General features: G+C 41.1%; 1 protein-coding gene across 3 annotated transcripts in view; it reads left to right on the top strand.

Moving 5' to 3' along the window:
* The window catches only part of LOC140464913 (CUB and sushi domain-containing protein 1-like), a 2,358,623-nt gene that overhangs the window by 1,566,164 nt on the left and 768,038 nt on the right, over positions 1–24,421 (top strand). The window lies entirely within an intron of this gene.

The raw sequence follows: 24,421 nt of genomic DNA, 5'->3' as shown, positions 1-24,421 counted from the left end.
CCAGGAGTTGGATTTTTCCATTGAATATTCCCTGAGGAAATATCCAGGTTTACCACATTGGAACCATTTGAATTCTTTGACTTCAGCTCAAGGTGCAAGACTTTTATGGAGGGTCATGGGAGATGGGAGATTGCCCAATCACAAGTGAAAACTTTCTGGGTAATTCCCTCGTTCAGTATCACTGAAGCCCCTGACAAAAACCCACTGCTGCCTGATTAGGGATCCAAGGCTAATGAAGTGTTAACAATCCTTTTCAAGGCAGTTGGAATGCAATAGATACTTTAATTGTACAACGTCATTGCCAGACCCCATCTGAAGTACATCATTCAGTTTTTGGCGGTGCATCTCAGCAAAGGTATCTTTCCTACAAAAGGACTGCTATGCAACCTTAAAAGAGCCATAAAAGGTTGAATAAACTTGCTGTATTTCCTTGAGTTGGGAAGGCTGCATAGTGGTGCAAATGACAAAAGAATTTGTCAGCGGAGCTTTGGATAGAGTATTACCTTGGGTTGTGATGGTGTTGATGTTTGTAGAAGTTGGGGAATGGTATCCATTCATGCAGAGGTTACTGGAAATCTGGAACCTTGCTCAGGCGTTATACAGGCATTGAATCAAATGAAATGTTTGGGGCTAGGATTGGTACAATTTTGTTATGCAAGGGTCTTGTGGAATATGGAGGAAATGATATTATGGTCTAGATCAGTCAGGATTTTGTAGAATTCTGGAATAGACTCGAGGAACATATTCCTGTTCCCTTTGGTTTTGAGGGTTTGAGTGAGAATTGCAAGCAGAAACAATAGCAATAGAGCAATAATGTTGCAAGCTGTATGTGGCAGTGATAGACCTTGGACTTGGCCATCATGCTTTGGCCAGTGATTTAGTTTCTAGGTCATTAAGTTGTTTCCAGTTCTTTTGTGTGGGATGTGGAGGGCACAGCCTTTTGGATACTCTTGTATATGAGCCATAATGAGTGTGCGATACCTGTATTGTGTCTTAGGTTATCTTTACTAACTCACCAGCTCACTATATTCATTAATACTGGGTTCCTGTTTATTTATTCATAAATCTTTATGAACTCAATGTTTACGAATATAAGGTTTCAGTCATTCATTCATAGAAACGCATATTTTACTATTACAATATAGACTAAAATTAAAACATCCCGATCAACCCTTTTACCTTAAACCCTTATCTGACCTATTTTTACATCAAAAGCTACCTCTGATTAGGTTTCAATATTGTAAACAATTTCACCCCCCATCAAGTCTCCACAAAACGTGATAATATTAATCACCCCTTGCCAACCATATCTTGGACTTGAATAGATTACAGAACAACAAACAGTTTCCCTAATTAGTATGTACTTGTTGAATACCTTTTAACTGGGCTGTTATCCCTGTAAGAAACTAACTGTCAAAATAGTGCTTATGTGATGATTTGGAGATGCCAGTGTTGGACTGGGGTGTTCAAAGTTAAAAATCACACAACACCAGGTTATAGTCCACAACCACAACCACTTGATGAAGGAGCAGCGCTACAAAAGCTAGTGCTTCCAATTAAACCTGTTGGGCTATAACTGGTGCTGTGTGATTTTTAAATTTGTGCTTATTTGAAATTGTATGAATGAATGAATGAAACTCACATCGGCAAATAGTAAACAAATCTCACAACTGAGCTAAGTAATCAGTTTAATATCCTTTATTATTTTATTAAGTAAAGGTACAATGTCTAACTTATTTAGAGCAGATTGGCCTTTTTTTTTACTAACATTTGCTAATTTAAAAGACAAAATGGCTAACACCTCTTAATTATGCAAGCAGATCGGACAGACCCTCCTAATCCCATCAGAAGTAGCAGCCAGCACTCAGCACATGTTTTAACCCATCTCCTGTCTCCTAGGACAGAAGCCTTTGTGTGCTATAGATTAAACAATGTAGCATCATAGTAATGGAATTTTAATATATGTAAGAACTATGTTATAAAAGGCTATTATAAGAACAGTATTTCAGGATTCCATAGCCACCTCGAACCTGTGCTATTGTGGTTGTTTAATAAAGAGGCTATTTTCACCACTCACTAATTTTGTTCATTATTTGAACAATCCCACATGAGGTAAGAGTGAAGAGCTGTTGGAGAATAGCTGTACCCTGGCTTCAAAAGAAGAAGAAATGAAGAGAACTTGTGCAGTCCTTAAGAGAGGTGCAGAGCCTATTGAAGACAATAATCTCGCCAACTGTGACTTTGTATTACTAAGATATGATGCCTTTTGTCATCATCATTTCTGTTACCTTTTCTCTGTAGTTTAACAGATTAGATCCTCTGGCACTAACAAGGCAACCATGATAGAAAACATTTTTATTTTCTCCGATGAGGGCAGATCACAACCAGGCAAAATTTGAGCTCAGCTGTTAGGGGTGGTGTTAGAAATCACTTCTTTACAAAAAGGATCATGGAAAATTGGAAATAATGTCCCAAAATGGTCTGGAGGTGAATTAATTTGAGATTGATAGGTTTGTGTGTTTTTCCAAAGTTGTTGTGAAACAACGAATTTGGTAAACAGAGTTTGATGCAGATCACTAAGGATAAAATTGAATGAGGCATGTTTGAGAGGCTGAGTACTCTCTGTAACCATCCCTGTTTTCTACAATGTCCTGAACCACACTGAATTTTTCTTCGTGTTGAATCAACTTTCTTAATAGGTTTTTAGCAAGATTTTTTCTAAAATATTTATGATAAATCAAGATTGAATGTGGATGACGGAAAATTAAAATAATTGTCTCTATCAGTCTTTGTGTAAAGGGGGAACAAAACAATGTGGATTCATGCAGGTCAGAAAGCATTGCAAATACATGTCAGAAATGTAAGATGCTTTTTTTTGACCTTTTGAGTTGGTGCTGAAGCTACTGTTGCAGTGTTATTTGGGCCAGTAAAGATTTCTGTTAAATGACATTAAATCCATTCATGGTTGATAACTTGTTAACTTTTCCACTTTTCCATCTGTTGTTAACTTTTCCACTTTCCACTCCATAATTCACAAGTGACCATCTCTATTATATATCACAGTGATAGTTGACTAAAATATCAGCTTCATTATCACAAATACAGTTTCAGTTACATCACACTGGAAACTTTTGCTCTAAATTCTGTAACCTATGATCTTATACTCCACAACCACCTGATGAAGGAGCAGCACTCCAAAAGCTAGTGCTTCCAAATAAACCTGTTGGACCATAATCTGGTCTTGTATGATTTTTAATTTTGTACACCCCCGTCCAACACTGGTACCTCCACATCATTAATACAATTTGTGACACCATCTCTGGTGTTTTCGTGTTTTTGAGTGTGAAACTTAACAGTTGATATCGATAGTAGTTCAAAGTGGCAAGTTTTTACTTGTGATACAACATATGTAAGAATTAGAAGTAGGAGCAGACCATTTGACACTTCAAACCTGCTTTACTATTCAATAACTTTACAGCTGATCTGACTATGGACTCAACTTCATTTTTTTGTCTGCCCCCCGACACTTTTTGACTCCCTTATTAATCCAGAATATATCTACTTCTGCCTTAAGTGTATTCTGTAATCTTGCCTCCACTGTTTTCTGGGGAAGAGAATTCCACCAACTAACTTTTGATATGATTCTTTTTTCAACTTCACATAATATCTTTAACTTCCTTAGTTAGCCACAGATGATAAGCTTTCTCTAGAGTCTTTCTTTCTCATGTTAATGATGCTTTGGCTTTAAGAGATGTATTTGACTTAGTTTCTTTTCAGAGAGAGATTGAACAAGAGATGGTAAGCAGTCTGTGGTAATATAAAAAGATTGTGCAGACTCTGGGTTTTTTTAAGTTGGCACAATAGGAACAGTCTGGATGGGTATGGCCAGCTGTTTCAGATTAGGATTCCTAGTTTTTTTTTAACTTTTAGACTCAGCAAAAGCTGCAGTTGTCTTGAAGAAGCAGAAGCTTTTTTTTAACCCCTTCTCTCGGTTACAGCTACAAGCTGGGGTTTCCCTTCCCACTGTAGGCATTGCACGTGAAAAAATCTGTTTTCTGAATTTGCTTTTTTGCCAAGGGATGTGTTTATAGGATTTACTATATTGGAACAGTCACTATTTAGCAGTAAAATAATCTATTATTCTTTTAAGTTTTCCAGTAGAGTTAAGTTACTCCAAGTTCTTTTTTTTTATATTTTAGAAATTTTGTTTGAATAAATTGTGTATTGTTTAACATTAAGTTGTTTGACCAATTGAATTGCATCTGGGACCCAGCACCGACCATTTACCTTTGAAATAAGAAAGAAGTTAGGGTCTAGGCTACCTTCTTAATATATTTGAGGGAGTCTGGTCTGGTCCATATCATCACTGAAATGAATTTTTACTGTGTATTATGACATATCTCTTCATATGTCTGCCAATGCATGTTTACTGATCTGCCCCTTAACATTACTTGCCAGCTCTTTATCTTCCTACTCTTATAATTACCCTTTTATATCATTAATATTTTAATGTTATAAAGCTACCAAGGTGCCCCTTTACAATGAGGTCATTAATTAACAATGTCCTGTGTGTGACCAGATCTCGAGTAGCCTGCCACATGGTTGTGCAAAGATGCTTCTCAAAGAAGTGTCCTGAAAGCACCTTATGAACATGTTTTCTTCCTTGTTCTCTCTTTTCAGTTTATAACATCTTCCTTTCTTAATCCCTCATCCTGTGATTTCGTTTCAAGTGTCCCCATTAGCCAAGTTGTATCACTCATCAGTACACTGGTTCCAGTGCAAAAGAAGATTGTGTCAGTCGTACAGCTCCCGCTCTCCCCACTGATGTTGTCAGTGCCTAAGGAGTTGAGATTCTTCCCTTGACTCAAAACTTTTAGCCTTGCATTTAAATCTCTAATATTATTTACACTATCTGATTTACTTTTGCATTAGGTAATAATCTAGACTACCATTCCTTGAGGTTTCACTTTTTGATTTAGCCCTCAGCTGCTCCTAATCCCTGAGCAAAATTTCTCTTCTTATCATACTTATTGTTTGGTACCTACTGAGAGCACAGCCGCCAGATCTTTCCCCCTTCCCTTTCCATCCGATAGCAGATGACATAAATCCTGTTACCAGGCAGGAAGTTCAATCATTTTGGACCATCATTCTCAGCTGAAAAACACTATGTCAATCTCTCTGACTATACTGTCCATTATTACCATGATATTCCCATTAACTCCTCAACTTGAATGACCTTTGATATCATGGTTCCTTAGTCAGTTTGCTCATCCATTCTGTAGCGCCTCCTTCCAACCACACAGGCTGCAAAGACCTCAAATCTGTTGGAGACATGAAAAAGCTGGGGCTCCTACACTTCTGCCTTCTCAATCCCTGTACTTTCTATACTTGCAGTTACACTCCCCTATCCTTGGCAATGGACCAAGTCAAATGACTCCATCCTGAGAGGTGTGCTCATTCCCTGGAATTGAGTGTTCAGGTAGCTTTGCTGCTTCCTGTTGCATCATGGTCTCCATCCTAATGACCCTGAGCTGATGTTCCTCAAATACACTTAGTGTAGACATGATTGCCTTGGATTACACTGGTGTCCAAATGTCCATGAGCTGTCACACATCACCTGCACTGGCATTTTTATAATATCTTGTTCCATGCTTCAGAAGTATTTTGCAACTATGACCCCATTTTCAAGGATTGATAATTTCCATTATATCTGTGATTTGGCAGGAGGAGGCAGAGCTGACAGGTAGGGCAAAGCCTTTCACCTTCAGGGATTTATTAAAAACCTACCTTGCATTATTTTTTTTTTAATCCCTGCCTCTATCCGCACTTTAAGCCCCACTTCTGGTTTGGCTGATTTACTAAAACAAGATGTGGTCACAATATAGTCTCTATCCTTTTGTCGAGTAACAGTAATGTCAGTATTTAGGGCCTATGTGGCATTCGCTCCAAAAGAGACTGAAGGCTGAAATGATTGGCTGGAAAATTAAAAATTCCTCACAACAGAATTGGGACTGATTTGAGAGTGAGATTGCATGTGGTAACACATTTTTGTTGGAAATAATAAGTCCTTCTAAATACGAGAGGCCTATTTTGTCTTCTTTACTCATTCATAGGATGTGGGCATCACTGGCGAGGTCAAAACTTATTCCCATCCCTAGTTGCCTTTGAGAAGGTGGTAGTGAGCTGACTTTCTTGAACTGCTGCAGTCCATGTGCTGTAGGGACACCCACAATTCCATTTGAGAGGGAATTCCAGGATGTTCATTAATCAACATTGAAAGAATGATGATATATCTTCAAATCAGAATGTTGAGTGGCTTGGAGGTGATCTTGAAGGTGGTGGTGTTCCCAGGTATTTACTACCCTCGTCCCTCTAGATGAAGGTGATCAGTTAGGTTTGAAAGTTACTGTCAAAAATGGCTGAATTTCTGCAGTGCATCCTGTAAATGGTACAGACTGCTTGTGCTGAGCAATGGTGGTGGAGGGAATGGATCTTCGTGAATATCTTTGTTGTGTTGTTCAAGTTAAATATACCTTCCTTATTTGAAACATATTGGGTAATGCTTAAAAAAGATGACTTTAGTCAGATTGTTACAGGAAACATTTTATAAAGTGAAATCCTGCCCAACAACTTCCTTCGTGGAGAATACCTTCTTTAGAAGGTATCAGTGTCTGCAGATATCTTAATAGTGCTGAAACAGAGGAGCAAAAATAATTATTGCTCAATGTTATGATAAAAGTCTTTGGAATTTTAAGCAACAAATTCTAATCTCTTAACTTGAGCTCATGTAACTCTATAGCACTGAACTCATGCAACACAGAGATCTTCTTAGACATCAGATCAGCCTTCACTGACCTATGTCGACATTTAAACCTCAAAACCTCAAATTTTAAAGTTATCAACAATAGGATAGTTGCTGATCCCACCTAATCTCTTTTCCTTCTCCAGTGCTGGGACTCTTCCAAATCATCTGTTCTTTTCATACTTGAGTATCCTTGCTCCCATTGTTCCATCATTGGCAGTTGTACTTTCAATACTTGGTGTCCAAATTTTGGAATTTTCTCTCCTAGCCCTTTGGTTTTTCCATCTCCCTCAGCATCTTTACAATTCTTGTCCAAGAATCAACTTTCCCACCAATAATTTGTCACCACTGTCCCCTCTGACCATCTATAAAGACACGATTGGCACAATTCACATTGTTCTGGATGTCCTCATACATAAACCACAAATAATAGAAACAAACGTTTCTGGAGAACCTCAGCAGGCCTGGCAGCATCTGTGAATAGGAAATGAAGTTGACATTTTGAATGTAGAACTTCTTCAGAATGGATAACAGCTAAGAAAAGATGGTATTCATGCTGATGATGGGGGTTAGACAGGACAGAAATAAAACCTGAAAATGTGTTGCTGGAAAAGCGCAGCAGGTCAGGCAGCATCCAAGGAGCAGGAGAATCGACGTTTTAGGCATGAGCCCTTCTTCAGGAATGCCTGAAACGTCGATTCTCCTGACCTGCTGCGCTTTTCCAGCAACAAATTTTCAGCTCTGATCTCCAGCATCGGCAGTCCTCACTTTCTCCCAGAAATAAAACCTGCCTGATACATCAAGCTGTTTGGAAAGCAAATGGTACGTTAGTTCCTACAAGATATTGAACTTAAAAAGTGAAGTTTAACTGCAGTTGCATTAGACCTTAGTAAGACCGCACGTGGAATGCTGTTTACCATTTTGAACTCCTTACCTTGGAAGGATATACAGATCAAGTCCTCATTATCTGGATTCCAAGCATCTGGAATTCTCAAGCAAATGGTTTTCAACAAAGGAATTTCTAAGCTTGGTGCCTAGATAATGGGGACTTTGCTGTTAGACGCAATTGGAATGGAATAATGGATCAGATGTTTTATTAAATCTAGTTCAAAACTCATCTTGTTGATAGATGAGTTCACAGCCTGGATGTCAGTATTTGAATGCTCTATTAATTCATTCACGGGATGTGGGCATTGCTGACTAGGTCAGCATTTGTTGCTCATCCCTATTTGAGTCCATCCCTTACAGTCAGCCATGTTGCTATGTCTGGACACACATGTCGACCAGATCAGGTTAGATTGACAGTTTCCTTCCCCTAAGGACAATAGTGAACCAGATCTTGACCATCTGCCATGGCAGGATTTGAACCTGAGCCCGAGAGCATCCCCTGTGTGTCTGGATAATACCACTAGGCTATCTCCTCCCCTATATGATCCTAGTGAGTCATTTTTAAAATGCACATTCGCCATGTGACAGTTAATTCCTCCCAGTCATCCCAAATATTTCTCATGTGACAATGGATTCTGCTAACTCGCACCATCCCATTGTCCACACCAGCTAGAAACCAGGGAGACTGGTGTACTTGCCTCACAAGGAGTGAAGTGATGATTCACTCAGCTGATTCATGGGATGAGGTGACTGCCTTAATGAAGAAGCCACATGTTCAAATAACCATAAATGCCTAAGAAGTTTTAACAGTAAGAAGTAGTTTTGAAAAAACAATTACAATTCTTAAGAGAATTTAACAGTGTAAATATTGAGCAATATTTCCATTGGGTGGCCTTGAATGGGGGCTCACAAACTTTTAGGAATAAGACGATGAGTAATTTATTCATTCAAGACCATTGTGAACTTTTGGAATTCTCTACCTATGGGGGTCTTGCTGCTCAGCTTTTGGAGTATGTTCAAGAGTGAGGTTAATAGACTTTTGGAAACATTGGCAATTAAGGAATGTAGAAGAGTATTGAGTTAAGGTAAAAGATCAACCATGATTTCATTTAATTTGTGGAGCAGACGTGAATGGCTAAATGAGATGCATCTGTCTCTTTGATGTATTCCAATACTCAACAATCATACTCTTCAAAATTCTTTGCTTTCAAGATTTCCATCAACAGTTTATAAACGCTTTCAAATTAACTTTAAAGAACTTCCGAATAATCAATTTTACACCATGAGCACTCTATCAGTTTTATTGGGATTCATCACATAATGATGACAAACACTTAATATGGCAAAATAATAATTTGTGTTTGATTAATGAGCCTCTTAAGTTTCACAGTAAATAACTAAGCAGAGTTACTGCACCACTAAGGCAAATGCAGCAGTAATGAATGTAAATGGAGCAAGCTTTATTATTTAACAATGCTTTCTAGCTAAGTGCATCATTGATTGGTTAAGTGTCATACTGCATTTCTTAAATGGTGTAAGGAAGTCCTTACACTGAAAGATGACAATTTTCGACAAGGCTAGAATCAGGTTTATCAATTCACAAGGGAAGAGAGTGGAGAAAATAAATCATGCATTCTCACAGTCCTGGAGTCCAGACATCAAAGAAAGGCAACATGACTTTCCAAAAGGCAAATTGTATTTAACACAATCATTAGTGTTTTGTGAGGATATGGCAAAGAGGTTAAATAAACAATGCGATGATGCTGCCACTTTAAGAAGGTTATTTTGTCCTTGGCATTTTTGGAAAGATGATGTAAAGGCAGAAGTAGCGCAGTGTCTAGTTTAACAATGGAAAGGAAATGCCCAGTTCTTCCAGTTTAGGTTTTTGCAAGTGTGTTATAGCTGTAGCAGTCACAAGATGTGAGTCGAAGGGAGTTGCAAGCTTCAGGAAAGAACTCCTCTGTCATTTCTTATGAAATCTCTTTATGGAAGTTGTTCCCTCCTGCCTATAAGAATCTGTGTTCTGAATTTACTTTTTGTCAAGGGGTATGCTTAAGGGAACAATTCGTTCGTAATAGTTACTGTATCAGATCAGTTAAGTTTTCCAATAGTTAGATTAGATTACTTACAGTGTGGAAACAGGCCCTTCCGCCCAACAAATCCACATTGACCCTCTGAAGAGCAACCCACCCAGACCCATTCCCCTACATTTACCCCTTCACCTAACACGACAGGCAATTTAGCATGGCCAGTTCACCTAACCTGCACATCTTTGGACTGTGGGAGTAAACCGGAGCACCAAGAGGAAACCCACGCAGACACGGGGAGAACGTGCAAACTCCACACAGACAGTTGCTCGAGGCGGGAATTGAACCCAGGTTTCTGGCACTGTGAGGCAGCAGTGCTAACCACTGTGCCACCGTGCAGCCCTAAATTCGAAATTCTGTTTTCTTTTGTTTGTGTTTCAACTGTAGTGCTTAAATAAATTCTGTTTTGCTTAAAGCCGTATGGTTTGACCAGCAGCATCACACCTGGAATACCCACTTCACATCTGCCCTTAGAATAAGAAAAGGTCTGGGTCTAAGTCTTAAAATATTTTGAGGGGGTCTGGTCTAGTCCATAACAACAAAAATCAACTTCTTGAATATTTGAGGTGTAATGATACCAGCTGGTGTTATCACTGCACAAGTCACAACCAAGATCGAAATAAGGCTTGATCAATCATATTTTGATTTGTTTTGGTATCAATGAGGTGGGCTCTCACTGAAATGCAAGTATCACAATGCTACAAGTTTTGTTTTATCAAGGCATAAGAAGTTTACTAAACTAAAGAAATGGAACTGAGCAAGGAAATCTCCTGCTGATTACTATCTACTGTCCCCCTGATGGACACATAAGAGGGGGAGAAACATACTTGACCTCAGCCTTACCAATCTGCCAGCTGCAGATGCATCTGGCCATGATATTATTGGTAAGAGTAACCACCATACAGTATTTGTGGAGATGAAGTCCCACCTTTACATTGAGAATACCCTCTGCCGTTCTGTATGACACTATCACTGTGCTAAATAGGACAGACATCAAATAGATCTAGCAACTCTAGGCATCCATGAGTTGCTGTGGGCTATCAAGAACAGCAGAATCATACTCGAACACAATCTACAAATTCTTGGCCCACATATTCCCCCACTCAACCCTTACCATAAAGTCCGGGGATCAACACTGGTTCAATGGAGATTGCAGGAGGGCATGCCAACAATATCAAGCTTGACAAAAAATGAGATATCAATCTAGTGAAGTTACCAGATCGGATTATTTGCATGTTAAACAAAAAAAGCAGCAAGTGATATAAAAAGCTTAGCGATCACACAACCGACAGATTTTATCTGAACTCTTGTGGTCCTGCTGCATCCAATTGTGAATAGTGGCGGACAATTAAACAATTCACCGGAGAAAGAGGATCCACAGATATCCCTGCCTTAATGATGGAAGTCACAGCACATCAGTGCAAAAGATAAGGTTGAAGCAATCGCAACAGTCTTTAGCCATCTTAGCCTTCTGCAAAGGGCCCCAACATCACAGATGCCAGTCTTTAGCCAATTTGATTCATTCCATGTGGTACCTAGAAATGATTGGAAGCAGTGGAAATTACAAATACCATGGGTCCTGACAACATTTTGACTATAGTACTGAAGACCTATGCTCCAGGACTTGCCGTACTCTTAGGCAATCTGTTCCAGTCCTGATGAAGGGCTTATGCCTGAAATGTTGACTGTCCTGCTTCTTGGATGCTGCCTGAGATGCTGTGATTTTCCATTGCCATACGTTTTGACTCTGTCTCTCCAGCATCTGCAGTCCTCACTTCTCCTACAAGCTGTTCCAGTCCAGCTACAACCTTAGCATATACATAACCATGTGATAACTTGCTCAGATATGTCCTGTACACAAAAAGCAGGTCAAATCCAACCCAGCCACTCATCACCTCATCAGTCAACTCTCGATGATCAGTAACGTGATGGAAGGTGTCATCAACAGTGCAATCAAGCAGCACCTGCTCAGCAATAACCTGCAGTTTGTGTTCCACCGGGCAAGTCAGCTTCTGACCACTCACAGGATGTGGGCATTGCTGGTCAGGCCAGCACTTATTGCCCATGTCTAGTTGCCCTTGTGAGGTTGGAGGTGAGCTGCCTTATTGAACCACAAATCCATGTGCTGTAGGTAGAACCACAATGGCATTAACGAAGGAATTCCAGTATTTTGACGCAGTGACCTGAAGGAAGAATGATATATTTCCAAGTCAGGATGATAAGTGACTTGGAGGGAAACTTACAGTTGTTGGTTTTGTTGTGTATCTGCTGTCCCACTAGGTAGTCATGGGTTTGTAAGTGGCTATCTAAGGAGCTTTGGTGAATATTTTCAGTGCATCCTGTAGATAGTCATGTTGCTACAGAGCAATGGAGATGGAGATAGAGAATACTTGAGGTTGTGATGCCAATCAAGTAAATTGCTTTGTCCTGGATGGTATCAAACCTCTTGAATGTTGTTGAAGCAGCATTCATCCAGGCAACTGGGAGTATTCCATGACCCTCTTGAATTTGTGCCCTGTAAATTTTGCATAGGCTTTAGGGAATCAGGAGATGATATACTCATTTCAAGATTCCTCATCTCTGACCTGCTCTTGCAGTCACAGTGCTTACATGATTAGTCCAGTAGGAAGGAAATATCATTTCTGCTTCTGTCTAACATATTATGTTTCAAAATTGCATGGTTGCTAATAATTTCAAAGTTGAGATATTTGTATCATCGATTGTCACAGGTGAAGTGCCGGAAGACTGGAGGTTGGCTAACATGGTGCCACTGTTTAAGAAGGGTGGTAAGGACAAACCAGGGAACAATAGACCAGTGAGCCTGACATTGGTGGTGGGCAAGTTGTTGGAGGGAATCCTGAGGGACAGGATGTACATGTATTTGGAAAGGCAAGGATTGATTAGGGATAGTCAACGTGGCTTTGTGTATGGGAAAGCATGTCTCACAAACTTGATTGGGGTTTTTGAAGAAGTAACAAAGAGGGTTGATGAGGGCAGAGTGGTAGATGTGATCTATATGGACTTCAGTAAGGCATTCAGCAAGGTTCACCATGGGACACTGGTTAGCAAGGTATCACGGAATACAAGGAGAACTAGCCATTTGGATACAGAACTGGCTCAAAGGTAGAAGACAGAGGGTGGTGGTGGAGGGTTTGTTTTCATACTGGAGGCCTGTGACCAGTGGAGTGCAACAAGGATCGGTGGTGGGTCCACTACTTTTCATCATTTACATAAATGATTTGGATCTGAGCATAAGAGGTATTGTTAGTAAGTTTGCAGATGACCCCAAAATTGGAGGTGTAGTGGTCAGCGAAAAAGGTTACCTCAGATTACAACAGGATCCTGATCAGATATACCAATGGGCTGAGAAGTGGCAGACTGAGTTTAATTCAGATAAATGCAAGGTGGTGCATTTTGGAAAAGCACTTATGCACTTAATGGTAAGGTCCTAGGGAGTGTTGCTGAACAAAGAGACCTTGGAGTACAGGTTCATAGCTCCTTGAAAGGGAAGTCGCAGGTAGATAGGATAATGTTAGGTATGCTTTCCTTTATCGGTCAGAGTATTGAGCACAAGAGTTGGGAGGTCATGTTGTGGCTGTACAGGACATTGGTTAGACCACTGTTGGAATATTGCGTGCAATTCTGGTCTCCTTCCTATTGGAAAGATGTTGTGAAACTTGAAAGGGTTCAGAAAAGATTTACAGAGATGTTGCCAGGGTTGGAGGATTTGAGCTATGGGGTGGGGCTGAAAAGACTGGGGTTGTTTTCTCTGGAGCGTCGGAGGCTGAAGGGTGACCTTATTGAGGTTGGCAAAATTATGAGGAGCATGGATAGGATAAATAGACAATGTCTTTTCCCTGGGGAGGGGGAGTCCAGAACTGTAGGGCATAGGTTTAGGGTGAGAGAGGAAAGACATAAAAGAGACCTAAGAGGCAACTGTTTCACTCAGAGGGTTGTATGTGTATGGAATGAGCTGCCAGAGGATGTGGTGGAGGCTGGTACAGTTGCAACATTTAAGAGGCATTTGGATGGGTATATGAATAGGAAGGGTTTAGAAGGATATGGGCCAAGTGCTGGAAGGTGGGAATGGATTGGGTTGGGATATCTGGTCGGTATGGACGGGTTGGATCAAAGGGTCTGATTCCATGCAGTATATCTCTATGACTCTATGATTTTATGACACACAGCATTGAACATCTTTTGTTTGAAGATTTCCTCCACAGTTGATTCCCTTTCATAAACTACAGTGTAAAGTTAAACCTGTACTAGAAAATTGAAAATAGCATGCCTTGTGACTTATTTATTTCATGGAATATTTTGGTGCATTTTAATATTGATTCAGTTCAGATTTACAAATCAAATAATCCAAGTTGTGTGATTCTCGTAAAGCAGTGTTTTGAATTACATTTATTTAACATGTTAATTTTCACAGTTACAAATGTTAAAGCAGATCTCTATCTTTGCTTAATGTGAATTGTTGCTTGAGACTTTGGTCATAGTGTCAGAGAGGTGTAGAGCATGGAAACAGACCCTTCAGTCCAACCTGTCCATGCTGACCAGATATCCCAACCCAATCTAGTCCCACCTGCCAACACCCAGCCCATATCCCTCTAAGCCCTTCCTATTCATATACCTAGCCAAATGCCTTTTAAATGTTGCAATTGTACCAGCCTCCACCATCTCCTCTGGCAGCTCATTCCACACATGTACCACCCTCTGCGTGATAAAGTTGCCCCTTAGGTCCCATTTACATCTTTCCCCTCTCACCCTCTCACCGTGGGCGGCACGGTGGCACAGTGGTTAGCACTGCTGCCTCACAGCGCCAGAGACCCGGGTTCAATTCCTGCCTCAGGCACTGACTATGTGGAGTTTGCACGTTCTCCCCGTGTCTGCGTGGGTTTCCTCCGGGTGCTCCGGTTTCCTCCCACAGTCCAAAGATGTGCGGGTCAGGTGAATTGGCCATGCTAAATTGCCCGTAGTGTTAGGTAAGGGGTAAATTTAGGGGTGTGGGTGGGCTGCGCTTCGGCGGGTCGGTGTGGACTTGTTGGGCCGAAGGGCCTGTTTCCACACTGTAAGTAATCTAATCTAAACCTATGCCCTACATTCCTGTACAGCCGCAACATGACCTCCCAGCTTCTGTACTCAATACTCTGACCAATAAAAGAAAGCATACCAAAAGTCTTCTTTACTATCCTATCTATCTCCAACTCCACTTTCAAGAAGCTATGAACCTGCACTCCAAGGTCTCTTTGTTCAGCAACACTCCCGAGGACCTTACCATTAAGTATATAAGTCTTGAAAAGATTTGCTTTCCCAAAATGCAGCACCTCGCATTTATCTGAATTAAACTCCATCTGCCACTTCTCAGCCCATTGGCCCATCTGGTCAAGGTCCAATTGTAATCTGAGGTAACCCTCTTCGCTGTCCTCTACACCTCCAATTTTGGTGCCATCTGCAAACTTACTAACTGTACCTCCTATGCTCGCATCCAAGTCATTTATGTGAATGACAAAACGTCCTGTGGAATTTGAGTAAATGGCAATCTTTCCATATAAAGTTCACCAACTATAAGACACTGTGATTTTATTTTGTGTAAATTCTATTTCTCCCATGATAGTTGATCCTGGTAAGATTTCAGTCATGAGCTGAGCCTCACGAGGAAAGGAGAATGGAAAATCCATTCGATCGACTCGTCTGACTGCTGGTCAGAGCATGGGTAGATTTTTGAATGAAGATCACACCGTGCAGCTATTAGTAAAGCAAGCCTATGACAATTACTCATTCAGGCTCAACCAAAAAGAAAATGTCTCATGGGAAAGGTTTTAGATTACTGTTAGAACATGTGGAACAAATCCCTGGCAATCTCCACTGACTTCAGGGAAGTGGGAAGAAAAGCAGGCAAGCAATTAAGAACAAAGGCTTTTTATGAAGTCAAGTGAGGGGTTTTCCACCAACTACAGCCGTTTACCCTATTTGTCTAAAAGAAAGAAAATTCTGCGTTTATAACACACTGTACACAACTTCAGGATATTCCAGAAGTGTTTTTTAGCTAGTGAAGGGCTTTCGAAGGGTTGTCACAATTTGCCATTGTAATATAACAAATGCAGCATGGTTTGACCATGGCAATCTTGTCAATGTGATATGGCCAAATAGTCTGTTTCTTTCAATGATGTTGATTGACTGATGAATATTAAAAATAAAATCCCACTGCTCTTTTGCTCCTCTTTCAATCGATTTCTGTTATGAACCTCTCAGTGATGGGTTATCTGCTGCCACATAAAGAAATAAGAGGTTTTGGGACGTAAAAGAAAATCATTCTCAACACTGCACATGAAGTGTCATTTTCCATAATGGTCATTAAAACCTCTTGTTGAGTCAGCATTTGTTGCTTTCTTGAACTACTGCAGTCTCTGTGTTGTAGGTCGACCCACAATTCTATTTGAAAGTGAATGCTGTCTGGGTTGGAGAGCAACTTGCAGGTGATGGTGTTTCCATGTATCTGCTGACCTTGTTCTCCTGGATGGAAGTGTTTTGGAAAGTGCTGTCTAAAGAGCCTTGGCAAATTTCTGCAATGCATCTTGTAGATGTACACACTGCTACCACTGAGTGTCAGTGCTAGAGGGAGTGGATGTTTGTGGATGGGGTGCCAACCAAGCAGGCTGCTTTGTCCTGAATGGTGTCAAGTTTCTTGAGCGTTGGAGGAGCTGCATCCATCGGGGCATGTGGGAACTATTCCATCACACTCCTCGATTGTGCCTTGTGCATGGTGGACAGGCTCTGGGCAATAAGGAGGTGAGTTACTTGCTGCAAGATCCCTAGCTCCATCATTTACTCCATTTAAGACTGGATTGGACAGATTTTGGGTCTCAGGAAATCCAGGGACATCTGGAATGGGCAGGATAGAGGAGTTTAAGCAGAAGAGATTAGATTAGGTTAGATTCCCTACAGTGTAAAAACAGGCCCTTCGACTCAACAAATCCACACCGGTCCTCTGAAGAGTAACCCACCCAGACCCATTTCCCTCTGACTAATGCATCTAACACTATGGGCAATTTAGCATGGCCAATTCACCTGACTTGCACATCTTTGGACTGTAGGAGGAAACCGGAGCACCCGGAGGAAACCCATGCAGACACGGGTAGAATGTGCAAACTCCACACAGACAGTCACCCAAGGCTGGAATCGAACCTGTGTCCCTGGTGCTGTGAGGCAGCAGTGCTAACCACTGAGCCAATGAGTCACCGTCAGCCATGATCATATTGAATGGTAGAATACGTACATGCAGCCATATGGTATACTCAAGCTCCTACTTCTTGTGTGAAATATAAATTGGGAGAGAAAAGTGTTCTTACGACATAATAAATGAGGTGACTCCCAATACATGTATGTTCTACCAGGCATTCACTTGCTGACATTTTCCCTTGTTGATCATGAGACAGAGCAAAATATTACAGTGCAAGCAAGTTTCTGTTTGCACCCTCAGTGGGATTCCTCAATTTCAAATAGGATTTCATTCAGGGTTGCTTTTTAAGCGTTAAACATTACATTTTCAAAAAATGTTGTTGATTATCCTACGCTGACCACATATTATGATTGGCTACATGGGTAGCAAAGGCTAATCAAGTTTGGTCTCAAAAGTGAAGTGGGTATATTTCACTGCTAATTTGACTTGATATTCAGTCACTACCCTTCCATCTTCCAGCCCAACTCACCGAGCCAGCCTCATCCCTGAATATTTCCAATGCAACTCCACAGCCTCGCTCCTCAGTTCTAACTCCTACTGGGCTCTGCATGTCAGCAGGCAAGGAGGCTACAGAAAGGTTTTGACAGGTTAGGAAACTGGGCAAAGACATGGCAGATGAAACTCAACGTGGGAAAGTGTGAAGTCACCCACTACCTCATCACCTCAATGGATCTTCCATCCACAGCTTCCAACCTCATAATTACACAACCTGCACTGTCCAGTTCTACCTCTTACCCAAAACTCACAAACCTGACTGCCGCAGTCAACGTATTGCCTCTGCCTGCTCCTGCCCTCCACCCTCCCCCCCCACCCCAAACTTATCTCCTCATATCTCAACACTGCCCTGCCTGCCTTGGTCCAGGAACTCCCCACATACATTCAGAACACCAACCATGCCCTCCACCTCCTCCATGATTTTCATTTCCCCAGCCCTCAATGCCTTATCTTCACCACAGACATCCAATCCCTTTACACGCTCATCTGCCCTGGCAAAGGCCTTCAAATACTCCGTTTCTTCCTTCCTGTCGACCCAACCAGTACCCCTCCACCAATACACTTATTCAATTGGTGGAGGCCATGCCCTCACTAATTTATCCTTTGAATCCTCCCACTTCCTTCAGACCAAAGGAGTAGCCATGGGCAGCCGCATGGGCCCCAGTTGTGCCTGCCTCTTCATAGGACATGTGGAATAGTCCATCTTCTGTAGTTACACCAGCATTATCCCCTACCTTTTTCTCTGCTTCATTGATGACGGTATCGGTTTCAGCTCGTACTCCCACGAGGAGTTTGAACAGTTCATCAACTTCACAAACACCTTCCACCCTGTTCTCAAATTCACCTGGACCATTTCGGACACCTCCCTTCCCATTCCTGGACCTGTTTGCCTCCATCTCCAGCAACTGACTCAACATGGACATCTATTTCAAATGCACTGACTCCGCAGCTACCTTGACTACACCTACTCCCACACGCCTTCCTGTAAAAACGCTATCCCTTACTCTCAGGTTTCTCTTAAGGTAAACTTTCATGTTGAACTTTTAGTTAGGAAGGCAACCACAATGTTGTCGTTCATTTTTTTGAGGACTGGAATATAAAAGCAGGGATGTACTTCTGAGTATTGTGAGCAATTTTGGGCCCCATATCTTAGGAGGGATGTACTGTCCCTGAAGTGGGTTCAGAGGATGTTCACAAGAATGATCCCAGGAATGAAAGACTTAACATATGAGGAATGTTTGTGGACTCTGGGACTATATCAATGGAATTTAGAAGGATGAGGGGAAATCTGATTGAAACTTACAGAATACTGAACGGCCTGGACAGAGTGGACGTTGGGAAGATGTTTCCATTGGCAGGAGAAGTGAGGACCCGAGGGCACAGCCTATGAGTAAAGAGAAGACCCTTTAGAATGGAGATACTGAGTAACCTTCTTAGCCATTGAGTGGGGAATCTGTAGATTTAATTGCCACAGAAGTCTGTGAAGACCAGGTCATTGAGTATATCTAAGTTCCTGTTGCCAAGGGATCAAAGGTTACCAGGAGAAAGGTTTTTCCATCCTATTTTCCCACTATCAGCCATGATGGAATGGCAGAGAAGACTCGATGGGTCGGATGGCCTGATTTCTGCTCCTATGTCTTATGATCTTAAGGGTCGTACAGATTCCATGTTGCATACATAATGACAGTGATATCAGATCTCAAACCAAGCTCAGCTTCAGCCACAGCATGAAGCTTTAATCGAAGCAAAGGTATCTAAGCAGTCCCAAGTTATGTTTATGGATCTCCTTGTTTCAAATAAATGTAAATGTAAACACATTACTAATTTAAATGGATATATTTTACACACTGCACAAAAGCACATCTCCGGAGATCTCTGGATGTAATGAGGTCATTACAGTGCTGGCAATAATGGATTGACATTCACATGTGGGGCGATGGTCTAGGGGCTCATCACTTACAACAGTGTAATTGGGTTTCCTTTGTCCTCACTTTGTATCCCACCGGCCTCCATATTCAAAGGATCATTCTCTGCCATTTCAGATAAGTCAAGCAGTACGCCATCACCAAACACATATTCCCCTCACTCCGCCTGTCTGCATTTCACAGATATCTTTCCCTCTGGAACATCCCCAGCCACTTCTGGACCACCAACACCACTTACCACCCTTTTTGACACCTTCCCATGTAACCACAGAAGGTGCAACACCTGCACCTTCACCTCCTCCCTGCTCACCGTCCAAGGCCCTAAACAGTCTTTCCAGCTGAGACAGCATTTCACCTGTAACTCCTCCAATCTTGTATCTTATATTCACTGCACCCAATGTGGTATACTCTATATTGGAGAAACTGAACGCAGATTGGGTGACCGCTTTATGGAACACTTCCAATCTGTGCGCTAGCAGGACCCTGACCTTCCTGTAGCTGCTCATTTTAACACAGTGTCCTGCTCGCAAGCATGCATGTCTATCCTCAGCATGCTGCAATGTTCCAATGAAACACAGTGCAAACTGGAAGAACAACGTCTCATCTTCAGATAAGACACTTTACGACTTCTGGACTATTGGGTTCAACACCTTTAAATTGTGAACCATTGCACTTACCATCCTTTCAAGTCTGGCAGGTGGCATACAATTGTTCTAGCAATCTCACATTCCGATAAATTAATGCAAACTGCTTTTTTCACCAATACTCCACACCCAATACCCCCACCGCCACCTTCACCCCTCCCCTGCTACCCCCCCCCCACCCCCCAAACTATGACATAAATGCTGTCACTCTGCAGTTCACTCCAGCTGTAATGAAGAGTCATCTCAACTTGAAACGTTAGCTTGCTCTGTCTCCATGGACACTGCCTGACTCACCGTGTTTCCAGTATTTGTTGTTTTCAGTACAGATTACATCATCTGCTATAATTTATTCCTTCAGATAGTATATGCACTGGTTTACTTATATTTGGATAAACAAAATTGCATGCAGGGCATGATTAAAGACAAAAGTTTACTTTTGCTACCTTACATCTAAATGTTAATAGTTCTACCGTTTACACTCCAACACAGTAACCCTACCCAGTCAAACTTATTGTTAGGTTAAAACCTCAACTGAGGAAATATCAGATCATTGAAGGAACTTAGTTAGCTTTATGTGCTGGGCACATCGAAAGCTGAAAGCTTCCAATATCACTAAAAGTCTTACGCTTTTCTGTGCAATATTTTCTTTTAGCCTCTTGTCATCTTCTTAAGTGCAGGTCATGCATTCAGTTTCCAGTATTTGTTTTAAACTTAATTAATAATTATCACCTTCCTGATTCCTTGTGACTCATGTTACAGAATACTTTATTGTTTAGTAGTATGTAAAAGGCATTTGGATGGGCACATGAATAGGAAGGGTATAGAGGGATAACGTGGACAAGCTGGACCACAAACAAACAAACAAACACACACACACACACACACACACACACACACAGCTTGCTCTCCATGGATGCTGACTGACTGGCTGTGATCTCCAGCATTATTTGTTTCCAGTCCAGATTCCAGCATCGGCACTAATTTATTCCTACCTATTCGTTCCTATTTCCATGACCGCTCATTTCTATTGGGTCCTTACCTACAAATGACAGAATTGAAAGAAAATAGATGGCTCATGAGGTTGCGTTATCACCTCCATCCACCACCACCACAATTAAAGATCCTAAATGATGCAGCAGAATTGGATAGTTTTGAAGTTTGCAATCTCAGAATTGAATTTCAATGGTGAGTCCTTAACGATTGAAAAAATCCTCAGTCGTGAAGGTGGTTGACTGGTCTATTATAGCAGAGTGGTTTTGCTTTAGAAAGGTTGGTCTGTTCTGGTACTTAATTTCTAGAAGCATAGGTTTCCTTCCTTGCAGATGAGTACTTAAATGCATGAAGCTGATTGGAGAAGGAAACCAGTGCATTTTTTCCAAAATTATGGTACTTCTGCAGTACATTTTTCAACAAGTAAGAGCAGAACTTTTCCAAATTTGTCACGATAAATCACTCAAACTGAGATATGTGCTTTGAATGTAATCTGGAAAATCAATACCTCATTTTCCAGGGAAATGTTCTTTAATGAAGGAAGCAATTTTTCTGTGCACAAAGAAGTATGTTCTTGGACGTGGACATCAACAGACATTCACAGTTTAGGAATGCAGATTTTAACTCTTTCGTTTAATGAAATGATTAGCTATGGTTCTGGGTGTTATCATTCAGCAGCCATATCTCTGCTGTGTGGTTAAGAGCAAAGTTAGTCTAACTTAAGGATTGCTAGTGTGTGCTCACTCCATCGGCAGTGTAACTTGGGCACACATTTACCCTGGGGTGTGACCTTTTAGCCTAACATGGGTACATTGTGGGTCTCTATCCAAGAAGTATTTCAGTTTTAGCTATCAAAAATGGATAAGAGTCACCTTCTTTTTTAATCTTCATAGATCTAGACAATTGCTCCAACATAGACTCCGAGGACGATTCTCAAATACGTTGAGATCATGGGAATTCCTAACATGGAGAGTCACATAAAATATCCCCTCGAATATAAAGACTGAAAGAACTGCAGATGCTAGAAATCAGGAGCAAAAACAGAAGTTGTTGGAAAGGTTCCGCAGGACAGATTTTGTTACCCCTTTTAATATAGCTCGCCTTAAGATGGAGAACAAAGGTGAATGTTGAAAAAAGACTAGTTTTTCTTAATTACCAGATTTAAGAGATCTGGGTCAGTGTGTGCTTTCCAGCTCTTTCATTGCTTTTCTGATGGAAAAGTAGGAACGCACTGAATGTACTAGACATTTTGGTTCTAATACTTAGAAATGGCAAAATTGCTAAATTGATTCCTTAAAGTTCTTTTATGGGAAGTGGGTTGCACAGGCAAAGCCAGCATTTGTTGTCCCATCCCTAACTGCCCTTGAACTGAGTGGCTTGCTCACCATCCCAGAGGCAATCACATTGTTGTGTGTCAGGAGTCCCATAAGCCAGAAAAGGTAGGATTGGCAGCTTTGCTTTTCTAAAGGACGTTGGAGGAATAGGTAGCCCCTTAGGATATATAACCAACTAGGAGAAAGTGGCCCCCCTTGGGCCACCCCCTCATTCCTTATGAAGGACTTATGCTCAAAACATCAATTCTCCTGCTCTTCGGATGCTGCCTGATGGGCTATGCTTTTCAGCAGCACACTCTCAGCTCTGATCTCCAGCATCTGCAGTCCTCACTTTCTTCTAGCCACTTAGAACAATTGATGATACCTCAGTGGCTTTAATTGCAGGTTTATTGTTCCAGACCACTTATTATTTAAAATCCTCCAGCTGACATGGTGTTATTTTCTATTCATTCATCGTTTGTGGGTGTTGCTAGTAATTAATTGTCTATTCCTAATTGCCCTTGACAAGGTAATGCTGAGCTGCCTTCTTGAACCACTGCAGTTCATTTGGTGTATGTCCACCTAACAGGCAGTTTGGGAGGTAGTTACAGGAATTTATTTCAGTAACAATGAAGCACGGTGATATAGTTCCCAGACAGGATTGTCTGTGGTTTGGAGGGTAACTTGCAGCGAGTGGTTTTCTAACGCATATTGTATTTCAACAGTGAGATATACAATTGTATTTTCATATCATTTACTGCAAGTTTGTGTTCCTGGAATTTCACTTTAAAGCCAGGGATTTACCTGTGGGTTTAACAATTAGCTTTTAATAACTTGAATACCCATAATTCCAAGATTGAAGATGTTACCTCAGGAGCTATCCAGAGAACTTTATAGACTCTGGCATTCATTTTTCTTGTATATCTGCTCGGAAGTAATTTGAGATAGAGGTATGTATCAATGTCCAAAGTGCTGTGAAGATTTTTTCTTGATGGAGTCACATGCTAAGTAATGTTCTGAAGAAATGGAAAATATAGAGTGTTGGGATACAATCATTGGAAAAGAAGTGAAGTTCATTGAAGTTTTAAAAAAAGGAAACAGGATTGAAACACCTTCCAGGATAGGATTGCATGAGAAGGAAACTAAGTCATGAGCATAATAATAAGAAAGAGCAAACTGCAGCTCCATCAAATAAGTTGAAATTTTAATTATTTCAAACACACCTAAGCATTAAAATAGAATACTTTCCCCTTATTAGATTACTTACAGTGTGGAAACAGGCCCTTCGGCCCAACAAGTCCACACCGCCCCGCCGAAGCGCAACCCACCCATACCCCTAACCTAACACTACGGGCAATTTAGCATGGCCAATTCACCTGACCTGCACATCTTTGGACTGTGGGAGGAAACCGGAGCATCCGGAGGAAACCCACGCAGACACGGGGAGGACGTGCAAACTCCACACAGTTAATCACCTGAGGCAGGAATTGAACCCGGGTCTCTGGCGCTGTGAGGCAGCAGTGCTAACCACTGTGCCACCGTGCCGCCCACAATGAGCAGCAGTGAGTCTTGTTGAAGGTATGGCACCAGATGATTTTTGAATTGTAACAATATTTGTAAACTGTATCAGGGTTACTGATTCTAATGTAATCCAATTGCTTATGTTCAATCCATAAAGAGTGCTTGAGTTATGTCCACAAGTGTGGTTAAAAATCTATGAATCAATGTGAAAAAGGTACAGAAAGTTTTCTTTTCACATTTGTCTTCATTTTTGTTGTTAATAAACATTTGTTGTATTGCTAAAAATAAAGACTGCTGTCGCATGTACTGAGATACAGTGAAAAGTATTGTTTTGCGTGTTATACAGGCAGATCATACAACACAAAGTGCCTCTGGGTAGCAGAACAAAGTATAGAATACAGTGTTACAAGTATTTTAGTCAAAGATCTCTTTGGTAACAAAAATGTTGCAATCTATCCAGCCAGGTTCCTGTGAGGGATATGACTTATCTGGTATTAACATCAACTGGGCATA

The sequence above is a fragment of the Chiloscyllium punctatum genome, chromosome 3 (assembly GCF_047496795.1).
Source record: "Chiloscyllium punctatum isolate Juve2018m chromosome 3, sChiPun1.3, whole genome shotgun sequence".
Classification (NCBI taxonomy): Eukaryota; Metazoa; Chordata; class Chondrichthyes; order Orectolobiformes; family Hemiscylliidae; genus Chiloscyllium; species Chiloscyllium punctatum.
This window is presented reverse-complemented; position numbering and strand designations above follow the sequence as displayed.